The sequence below is a fragment of the Populus euphratica genome, unplaced genomic scaffold, assembly GCF_000495115.2.
Source record: "Populus euphratica unplaced genomic scaffold, PopEup_1.0 scaffold19.1, whole genome shotgun sequence".
Classification (NCBI taxonomy): domain Eukaryota; kingdom Viridiplantae; phylum Streptophyta; class Magnoliopsida; order Malpighiales; family Salicaceae; genus Populus; species Populus euphratica.
Window position 1 is genome coordinate 2,640,185 of NW_011499853.1, and position 11,894 is coordinate 2,652,078.

Below are 11,894 nucleotides of genomic sequence, written 5' to 3' on the forward strand. Positions count from 1 at the left end.
ACTATTCTGTATATCTAGCTTTGATGGCTTCATACTACTACGATATCGAGTAAAACAATCCTTGACCGAAGCATAGATTTTGTTAATAAATGGATTTGCTCACATCAAAATTGAGAGGAATAAATTCTAATTTGTCAAAAATAACGTAATTACATGTTTGATGAGCCAAACTCGGGTGAAGTTAATGATTTTTTTTTTCGAAAAAAACTCAAAAGTTAAATTAATCTTTTAAAATCCAAATCTAGGTGGGTTTATCTATGACTAATTTTATAGCAATTGTTATTAACAAGAAAATATTCCAAGATATAATAAAAACAAGATTAATTTAACTTCCTAACGGTAGTGGTAACAGCACTATTATGCTTATAATAACAAGATGATACAAAAAAAATAGTGTTATTATTATTGTCAATATTATTTGTATTAAGGCCTTGAAAATGTGGCAGCACCACGCCCAAATAAACCACAAAATCGACCCATTGCTTCGTTGTTAATTTAATTCGAAGATCGTGTCAAAGAAATAAACAACGAAAGTGTCCTTTGTCGTACCAACGTGACAAATTAGTGTTATATATATATATATATAGACACACACACAAATTATGGGTGCTAAAGTTTTTATTTTTTTTATTTTTAATATATGTGTGTGTGTGTGAAAAGGTAGGTAAGCCAACCTAAAATTTTGAAGTAGAAATATCACGCTCGCATTGCATTGCTTTTATATTTGAAAAAATTCCGACCATATCTGTACTATATATTTTATATTTTATGGGTTCTAAAGATAACATAACTATTCAATAATGCATATTGAACCTGTACCAAACTAGCTAATCCCAATGTCGTCTTAGCAGCTTGAATTTGAAATTCATTTCGAAAGTTCTATTATGTTTATATTAATTTTATTAGGAAGATGACGAAAAAAAATAAAAAATCTACAAGGAATTTTATTAGGAAGATGACGAAAAAAAAATAAAAAATCTACAAGGATAGTTCGTGGTAGTAGCACTGCACTTATCAGTACATTTTAATTATTGAATTTTCTATATAAAGAAATCTCAAATAAAAGGTGGTGTTATAGTTATTTTTATATCATTATTAATATTTATTTAGCACGTATTTATATTGTAGTGCATCATTTTTTTAAAAGTATTTTTTTACTTAAAAATATATTAAAATAATTTTTTTATAATTTAATTTTTTATTTTTAACACTAACATATTAAAATTATTAAAAAAAAATACTAAAGTAAATATCAATTTAATGTATTTTTAAGATAAACTTACCTATGAAAGACATTCAACAAAACATAAACTACGGTAATTCCAAACAGATTATTTTTATGAGCAAAGAGTGTGTTAATTAATTAATAGCAATATAGGTAAATATATAACCTAACAGATTGATAAGCGGAGGAAAATCAAGGTTCAATACTTAATCAAGTTGATTACTCGCTAATTAGCCTACCCTCTAATTTCTAGCCATGCTGGATGTTCCTTTGGTGCAAACAGCATCACTGTTGAAAGGTTCGAACTTTAAAGTACAATTATTCAGAACTAATAATTCCCTGATCTGATTGCAGACAGCAAACTGAGCACAGGTGTGTAACCACTAGCTGGGCTTCAACTTGGCCAGAGGAAATATCAATGAGAGGAGCTTCACACAAATGGGTGGCAGCCTTGGGACGGATGGAGGGCCACCACCCCCGTTGGACATGACAATGCAGGTGGTTATTTAACAATCTCACCCCCCCACCCCCCCCAAAGATGTTGATTTCTTGATCCCCAGGTATATATATCCTTGTTGTAAGAGAATTCATTCCATGCTGTTCCATCTCATTTCTTTATGGAAACAATGCAATATTATTAACTAGTCATATTAGCTAGGAATGATCATGGAATTGTGCTTTCTATGGATGATTCTACTGATTTTTTTATTTATTTATCAGCCACTTGGTATATAGTTTATGGTATACATATTCTATATCATCATTGACTTTAAATTTCAATGATTAACTGTACTTCTAATAAATCTTGTTCATTCCATCAAAACAGAAATCTCATTAATATATGTTTTTGTTAAGAGTAATATAAAATTATTATTAACGTTCCACCCAATAATTTAATTAAAATATTCTCAAGTTAAAATAGTTTTTTTTATGTGATATTAAATCTTTAATGGTAAAATAATTAGAAATTAAAAAAATTATTTGAAAAAGTATGTTATAAAGTAATGGAATGTACTATACTTTCGAGGCTAACAATAATATTAATTGGGCTACAAGTTGGAAACAAATCCCAAAATACCTTATTTAATTAAAAGTCTGAGAATATGATCTTCAAGGACCTAAAGCCACTCGAGATTTTCAAGGACCAAATATTTCTTCGCCCGGTGAGAAATTTTCCACACGAAGAATTAATTAAAGAGTGAAAGTGGATTAAAAACAAGGGGATGGTCTTTCTTTCACCCTCCAATCCTAACCACATAGATTATGAGTTATTTATTAGTTCATGATATTATAAAGGGATTTGCCTTTTAATTTTTATTTAACGAAGAATACAAACAAAAATATGTTTGATTAAGTTAATAAGATTAAAATATAAAATAAATCTATTTTTAAAATAATTTATTTCTAAATCTAATCCACAATAATTTAAATACAAGATAAGTAGTGAAGAACAAACTCAATTATACTAAGAAAAAATCACTTAATGATTTAAACAAATCATTTACTTTGTTGTCAAAACATTATGTGCTCTATCATTAATTAAACACGAATTCTCATGTGCAACTTATAATGTTACATGGATTGGTATATTCTTATATGCAACTCATAATGTTACATAAATTGGTATTCAGATTTTAACCATACACATCTAAATTAATATATTAAAAATATTTATTTTTATAACCTCCCTAAAATAATATAAAAAATAAAATTATTTATGATATGAGCTAAAATCATCAAATTTTATTATTGTCTCATAATAAAAAAATATAGATCTTAAAAAAAAACAAATCTATTTTGTACCTCTGGTTTTGAAAATATAAAAATTTACTCTTAAATTATATGAGAAAAAAATTTATTTTTAAATCATTGTCTCATCTCTTTAATAGAAGACATTTCTATTTTTACTAGCCATCTGTCAAGAAATTATCAAATACCTAACAAAGAGAGCCTATTTAGGCTTCAGGTAAGATATCCTTAAAAAATCTTTAGGTAAGAAATCCTTGGAAAGTCACCTCTCACTTTATAAAAAAATCTAAATCATTATATAAGGTAGACTCGCTAATAACTGGTAATTTGAAATACCTTTCATGTTTTTTATGTTCTCTCTTTTATTCTCCTCTTATTTCTTATTATTTGTCATTTATTAGAAATATATTGACTCCATGTTTGAATGATGTTTTGAAAAACTAAGATCATGAAATCTTCATCCATTTTGTATATTTAACCTCTTAACCGATCTGTAAACTATTATGACCTATCTATATTTTTTGTTTTGTCTAACCATTTTAGCTAACAAGATTATTACTCTAATAGATAAGAAACCAAGATCACTTTTTCTCAGTGTTAGCAATCCAATCCAAGTTAAATGTTCATTATATATATACTCAACCAATCTTTAATATTAATTAAATAATGTGATTAATTATATATTAATTCATGTTATTTTTTCTTGGTGACCATTTAGCATTGCAATCCAACCACACTTTTAAATTATATATTAATTCATGTTATTTTTTCTTAGTGACCATTTAGTATTGCAGTCCAACCACATTTTTAAAAAATTTTGAATTTTTTTAGCTTTAAATTAATTTTTATTTTTATTTTTAAAATTATTTTCATACGTTGATATCAAAAATATTTTTTTAAAATATTTTTTTAATACATTAAAAAAAATACTTTAAAAAGCAACCTCTATAACACTTTTTGATACGAGCTCAAGCTGTAAGCTTAATGGATTGACAATTAGCTTTGTTTGACACAAGATTAAAGTCATGTAAAAGCAACCTCTATAACACTTTTTGATATGAGCTCAAGCTGTAAGCTTAATGAATTGAATAGCTTTGTTTGACACAAGATTAAGGTCATATAAAGATAGACACAAGCATTATGGTAGGGCCAATGTTAATAATATATTTTTGAATTGCATCAAAAAAATTAACTTGGTGCAGTTGGAATATAACAAGGAAGACTTAATTGTTACGTTCTTTAATCTATTAATTTTTGGTACAATGGAAAGGAAAAGAAAGAACTAGCCTCCCTTATGATAAACATAGCCTATAATGTTAGCTAAAAAAAGATGGAACATTTTTACAGGACAGTGATCCTAAACCTTAAACCCAACTATTCACTAAGCACCCAGTTTAGTCAGATAATCTATACACAAATTAGCTTATCTTAGGGTGTGTTGAAGAAGGAGCTCCTAGTCCCTAACTAATAGCTCTTTAATATTCAAGATAATAGCTCCAAAATGATAGTACTAAATGTTGTCCTCCCGAACAAGTCTTAAAACTTTCAAAGAATTTGAATTACACAAGACCTATCGATAACCTTGATTCCAAATAACCAACAAACCATGCTTTAAACAAAAAGCTCAGGAAGTAAGATAGAATCATGACCTGTAAAGCTTATAAAACTTATAATCCAATTCCAATCATAAATCCTGACAAGGCCCCAAAAACCAGTAGGTTTAAGATTGCTAAAAAAGCTACTATCCACGTCTAAATTCAAAAAGACATGATCAAGACACTACAATATTACAATGATTGTATTTTTACAAGCTAAATCTTTACTCTCTCAAGTTGAATGACATTTTTGAGCAAGAAGATGAATTTGATGCAGCAATCAATGATCTCCATTTTAAATGTTACCATAAGCTAATATGATTTAATGCCACCAAATCAATCTGAGTCCTATTAGGAATGTACTTGCAACATCATTTGACACCATATCCATAATCCACTCGTTTATATATATACCCTAAAACTCATGGTTACTTGTAATACCCAAACTGCTCTAAATTTATCTCGCAAAACTATAGTCTCTTAAGCAATGAAAGATATCCTCTTACTCATAGTTATATCAGTAACATAAATGACTAAAAATTAGATGACATCTGAATAAAAACATATTCAAAGGGAGACAGTTGTGGAAGACCATCCAGATCAACATCTTAATCTTTTTTGGAGTATGAATTTTCTAGAACCAGCTCCATTTCAAGTCATGATACAGCTGATTAGTCTTGGAAGGCAACCAAAAATAAGTTGATTGAGTAGAGTAAATTCCAACAGTATTAGTTATGCAAATAATATAGTCTTCGGTGTATTAAAAAGATAAAATTAGCACAATTAAAATACAATATTTGATCAAATCCAGGATAATTGTTATAGGTATATTAAAACCCTAAGAGCCATTGCACCAAAGCTCCTTAACTTTTATATTGTAGATTTCAATCACATTTATATAATCAATTAAAGAGTCCACAATACCCTTCTTCAGCTGAGGATTATGACACATTGAGACATCCGTGTTGGCAAGCTTGTTTATAAAACCATCTTGTAAGGAGGAAAATGCTTTAATGATACAATGCCAATTAAAAAAGCTACAAGCATTAATAAAAGCCTTAAACATGTCTTTGACATTTAAATACATGTGTTTGTAAAGCTGAACCCGCAATTTCTTGCCATTATATAGCATATACCAAGCTTGTTTCCCTAGAAAAATAGTGTTGACAGATAAAGTGTCCCTTAATCCCGATCCACCAAACTTTCTAGGATGAGAAATAGTATACCAATTTATAAAGTGAACACCATTACCTTCATATGATGATCTACCTTAAATAAAATTGCTAATAAACCTATTAATGCTATAATAGATCGAATAAGGGATCCAAAAGGTTTGCATCATATAATTAGGAATATATATCAACATTACCCTCACAAGAGTAACCTTTTTTGCTTTATTTAACAATATCATCTTTGATTGAATCCTATCAAGAATGAAATTAAAATTTGTCCATTTCACTCTCCCCAGGAACGATGAGAATCCAATATATTTTTTTAGGATGCTCACACACTTAATAGAAGAAAGTTGGGATATATTATACTTGATTTGTCTATTGTTGTTTCTAGAACATATAATTCTAGATTTATCAAAATTGACTCTTAAACCATATGTATCGTAAAAACTCAAAAGCTTATCGATCATGTGTTTCATTTGGATTTACTTGCTTTAATAAATAACATGACATCATTTACAAAGAGAAGATATGATATCCTTTTTCCTCCTCTAGAAATATAGATTAGTTATCGTGTCTTGTCTGGCACCTTTTAGAAATAAAACAAGATAATTTCTCCATACATTGAATAAATAGATACTGCAAAAAAGGATCTCTTGGCTAAAGCTCACGAATAAGGAAGAATGAAGGAAGCTTACATTTCTTCTAAATAAGGGAGGTATGAACACAAAACATGATCAGACTTACTGTTTTATGAGGTAAGCTAAAATCCTTAAGAGTAACTTGGAAGAAATCCCAACTAACATCATAAGCCTTCTCTAAATTGATTTTTGTTACAATAATGCCCTCTTACTTTTAGAGTGGTAAATGTAATGTATAATCTTTTGGATGATTAGAACATTATCTGTGGTACTATAACCTACGATGAAACTATGTTGAAGGGATCCAATTAATTTTTCTAAGTATGACTTTAACCTTTTAACTAGCATATTTGTTATGAGCTTGTAACTAACATTATAAAGATTAATTATTTAAAGGCTAAAGACCTTTCCTTTTTAAGAATTGAGACAATCAGACTATCTCATTATCAAAATGGCCATTAACAAATGCTAAATTCACCTTGTTGCAGATATTATTTCCTACAACATTCCATTAATGCTTAAAAAAAAAGAGCTTGGAACCCATCATTACTAGGAGCTTTAAAAGATCCCATGCTCAATAGTGCTATGTGAATCTCATCCTTAGAAATTGGCTTCTTCAAATTAATAATACCCTAAGAAATTTTTGAAAGATGAACTGAAAGTTTTAAAAAGTAGAAGGAATAGTTGCATAAAAGAAATTTTTATAAAACTACAAAACCTCCTCTTATAGTTTATTATCATATGTGTACCAAGTATTATATGTGATACAAAATCCCTTTAATCTGATTCCTCTTTCTTTAAATGGTAGTGTGCGTGTGGAAGAACTTTATATTTTTGTGACCGTGGCTAAATTATTTTTCTCTAAATTTTTGAAACCAAATAAGCTCTTCTTAGTTTGCCCATGGTTGATGCATAAATCATGAAAACCTATAATTCAACCACTGTAAATGGTTTGCCAATGGCTGATACAATTGACATCAACAAACTCTTATTATAGAACACTTATTATGCAACAATCATACATCCCTTTTTTATATAGATAAAATGGAAATAATTAGATAAATAAGACAAATGAAGATGTGTTCAGAGTTGAATTTTTATGTAAATTTATTAATTCTAAAATAAAAATTACTTAGATGGGAATTTGAAGATCCTGAAAATTAGTCTGATAATAATTCTCCTCTATTTATTTTAACTATCAAATGCTAATTATGCACTAAATAGTCTACTATTTTAATTTGGTTTTTGAGTTTTTTATTTTCAATTTTTTATGTTTTATTAGGTAATATAACATGTATGGGGTATTGGGAGGGAAAAAAATTAAGAGTGGAGATCTAGAAAAAGAAAAAAATTAAACTATGAAAAAAGAGGGAGCTTTTTGTTAGTTATTTAGTAATGAAGGTTAAAGTTTGAACTTTTAAAAACTATAGGGTTATTTAAACTATAAGAGTAGAAATAGAGCATTGATGAATTTGTAAGTACTAAAATGTAGTTTACCCAAATTTAAATTGTTCTGTTTTTTTTTTTAATTCTATATTTATTCGTATACAAGAACGTTTTAGATAGGCTATCATTCACGGTATCTCTTCCAATGCGCAAAACTCAAAATTCAAACCCTTGTCTATTGCATTCCTGTCCAATTTCCATGGCTAAAACTCCAATTAGTGTAATCCATACCTTTTGAATTGCAACATGGGTTTACATTGCTTAATTACAAATCTAAATATATCTTGAAATTCAAGTTGGGGGCTATCTTTTTTTCTAATTTTCCATTTTAAATTTGTATTTGTATTTATTAATTACTTAAATTTATGGCTAGGAAAATAAAATTAGAATTTAAAATGCAAAAAAAAAAGCCTAAATTTATGAAATAAAAAAATAACATGTGATCTACACCAATTTTTTCTATATTTAGCTTTGGAAATTGGAAAATTGATTTTTAGGTTGTTACTTTCAAGATTGAATTCACTAAAAAAATCTCCACTTTGATTTCATTAAAACACTTTTCTGTGTTAGATTTATATAAACTTGGTCTGACTTGCTTGTACCCTCGATGAATCTGCCAATTATTTGCATTTCTTCTTTGAATGGTTTTTTTCCCCTTTCTTGGTTACATCTTTGACTGAATTTGGAAGGAAGCAAAAACCAATTTTATAATTGTATCGAATTGGAACAGTGATGGCTGTCAAAATCTCTAGGAATTTTTTGTCCTTTCGTAATGCTTAAGCATTAGCATTCAGATATAGGCAATGTACTGGATCATTTGTGTTAATTAATTGGAGGCTTGAATTTTATTTCATTTATGGTGGATATGATCTAGTGGTTTATCTGAGTTTGCACATCCATGCACGTAATAATTAAGAGAATGGAGTTTTGACAGTGACTTATTAATAATTAGTTTCAAACCATAATTAATGTGGATATTTATAGTCATAGTCAATCAATACATGTATTATAGATGAATTTATGAACAAAAATAATCCATTCAAAAAACTTTTATAGGTAATATATAGTTTGTTAATGAGTCCATTAGCGCCAAAAACAAAATTTACTTATTTTATTTTATCGGTATTTCAATTAGTAAATTTAACATATTACCAATAAGCAAATCGTATGTAATGCTATCAGTATTTTTATTTATTTATTGATATATTCATTGATAAATATAGCATATCACCAACAAAATACCATATGTAATTTTTTTGGCAAGTTAACAATAACAATGATATTTACGGTAATTCTTTTCAACACTCTTTAAAATACACCAATAGAGTTGTTCTATTGGTAACCTTATTAGTAATATTTTAATATATATATTTTTTAAAAACAAATTGAACATAAGTAGAAAAATAATTAAAATAAATAAAAAATCAAATATTTATTACAAATCTAAATATTTCTACGTTCAAATATAATAAATTTAAAATAAAGACAACACTGGACGAGGAGTAGGAGGAGGATGATCATCCCTAAAATCATGAGGCTAATTAGGAGGTGCATATGTAACATCTATTTATGATCTTATCTCTATTACCAATTGACGAAGTTATTTACAATTAGCAGTGAGTCATTCATATTTTTCATTAAAATGGATCGTCCGAGCCTGTACTCGTTGATGTAACATCACTATGAACTTTGGAGTTTAATTGCTCAAAATCAATTACAAGTATCCAATAGTCGAAACACTATCGGTCGTCAACAAGTTCTCGATCATAGTGTTAAAGAGTCAATACATTTTATTTCTATCGGGTCTATCAAATGATTTTATCTCTAATCACAAATCCAGATCGAGATCCAGAGGGGTTAAAGAATCATCCCTGTATCTCTCATTCAACAGGCTGTTATATGTATCAAGAATTTTTTTTTTTTATCAAACTCGAGGAAATAATAACTTAAGGAAGAAAATAGTTGAAAAACAACATACCTTAAAATGATGAGCTTGACTACCAATGAACCACTACATTTTTTTTTTTTTTATAGTCATCACTCTGCACATGTGTTTCAACAAAAAACTTCATTGGGCTTGTCTCACATCTAAGAACCATAACCTGCAAGATAAAAATGTTGTCAGTTAAATATATTTATAAAAAAACAACTAATAAAAAAATGGATGTAATAAATAAAAATCCTAACATCTGCTTTGCATGTGAAATGAACAAAATAGAACAGAGTCGTGTGATGTGTGTGGTAATAGAACCGTGAACACCCCAGTTTTGATTTTTCGCATCGAACTATAACTGTTATATGAAATGCACAGATGCCATGTGCTGAATGTATTCTGCCCATACAACATTTTAGACGTACAACCATATGAAATCCTTTCAAACTACCAAGTCATTCCAACTTGAAAGCTCTCTCTCTCTTTGGTATTGTTTTGGCATTTTTTTACGCCTCGTACAAAAAATCACAATATCTATACAAGACAAATTAATTATCTATTAGTAAATAAAAAATAAAATTTTAATATTTGGAATAAAAAAATATCTTGAATTCGATTTTACTTAATTGCAGTGTGATTCTCCCAAATTCTCCTCGCAACATTATTATTAGTTCTCTCTAATTCAAATCTTTCCTTGAAGTTAGAATTTATAAAAGAAAACTTTCAGTAATTTCAATAAACTAACCAAATTAACATTAAAAAAAGTATTTAAGTTAATACAAATCTTAAACCTTAAAAACCATGCATCAACCTGCAGTTTCTGATCAAAATGTTTAGAAACTCGCTCCATTGAAACAATTGAATTTTTATCAACGATTTAAAGGTTGTTGTTATTGTTCTCATAGCTTTAATGTATATAAACCTAAAATTGCATTTGTTAAATGAAATCACTTTTCAAAAAATTATAAAACATGTTATTGTGAAAGCAAAACAAACTCACATTAAAAAATCATCATTCCATTAGACCTTGTACAAAAATAATAACAAAAAAACAAAAACAATACAAAAAATAGAAGAAAAATGAATGAAAAATTCTTACCTTAATTTTGGCTAATAATTAAAAAAAGAAGAAAACAAAATAGATTGTTAAGAAACATAAAAGAAAAAGAAAAATGAAGAAAGACAACATACTTGAGGATGAAAAAAGAAGATAATGCTTGATTTCGGCTAAAAATGAGAGAGAAAAGAGAAGAGAAATAGAGGAAAACGACTTTTTGAGAGAATAAGAAAGAAGAAGATGAAGACCTACTTGTTTTAATTCAAGTCTTTTAATTTAGTTTTACCAACAAAATTATAAATGAAATATTAAATACTAATATTTTTAATATTTCCATCGATGATTCTGTTTGTAAAATCAAATTAAAATTCAATGGTCTTGGTATTTGAGCATTTTTTACCAATAAAATCACATACAAAAAATTAAATATAAATATTTTTATATGTGATTTCATCTATAATGTCAAATGACTTGCATGAAAATTTTTAGAAAGCCCTCTAAATATTTTATTGGGGATGCTGTTTAGAAAAAAATAAACAGTCAACAGAACATTAATTACCAAAATATTGAAAAGTGAATAATTTTCATAATTACTAAAATATACTAATAAACACATTTTATCGATGTACCTGTTTGTAATGAACACAATGAATAGTGGCAGGGAGAAGGGGAACAATTCCTATAGTCATTGTAATATATCGACAGATACATTTCATTAGTATACCCATATATAATGTATAGTTTAACGGTATTTTCATCTGTGTAAAACAATGTCTGATATCAAATTGTATTTGAATTATCTATTTATCCATCTAGTAAATATTTAAATTTATAATTGCACACATAATATAATAACGCTAGTTCACATCATAATAATAAAATAAGTATTTACTTGTCATTCAATAATAAATTAACATAATTGCAATTACATTGTAGTGAATTTCTTCAATAAATGTGACATTATAGTTTATGGCATTACACATTTGTGTTTTGAAATTTAATCAAAATTATCTTCTTCCTCTTCAATTGACTCGTACTCGTCTCTATCACAATCTTTTATGTTAATTTAATTGATA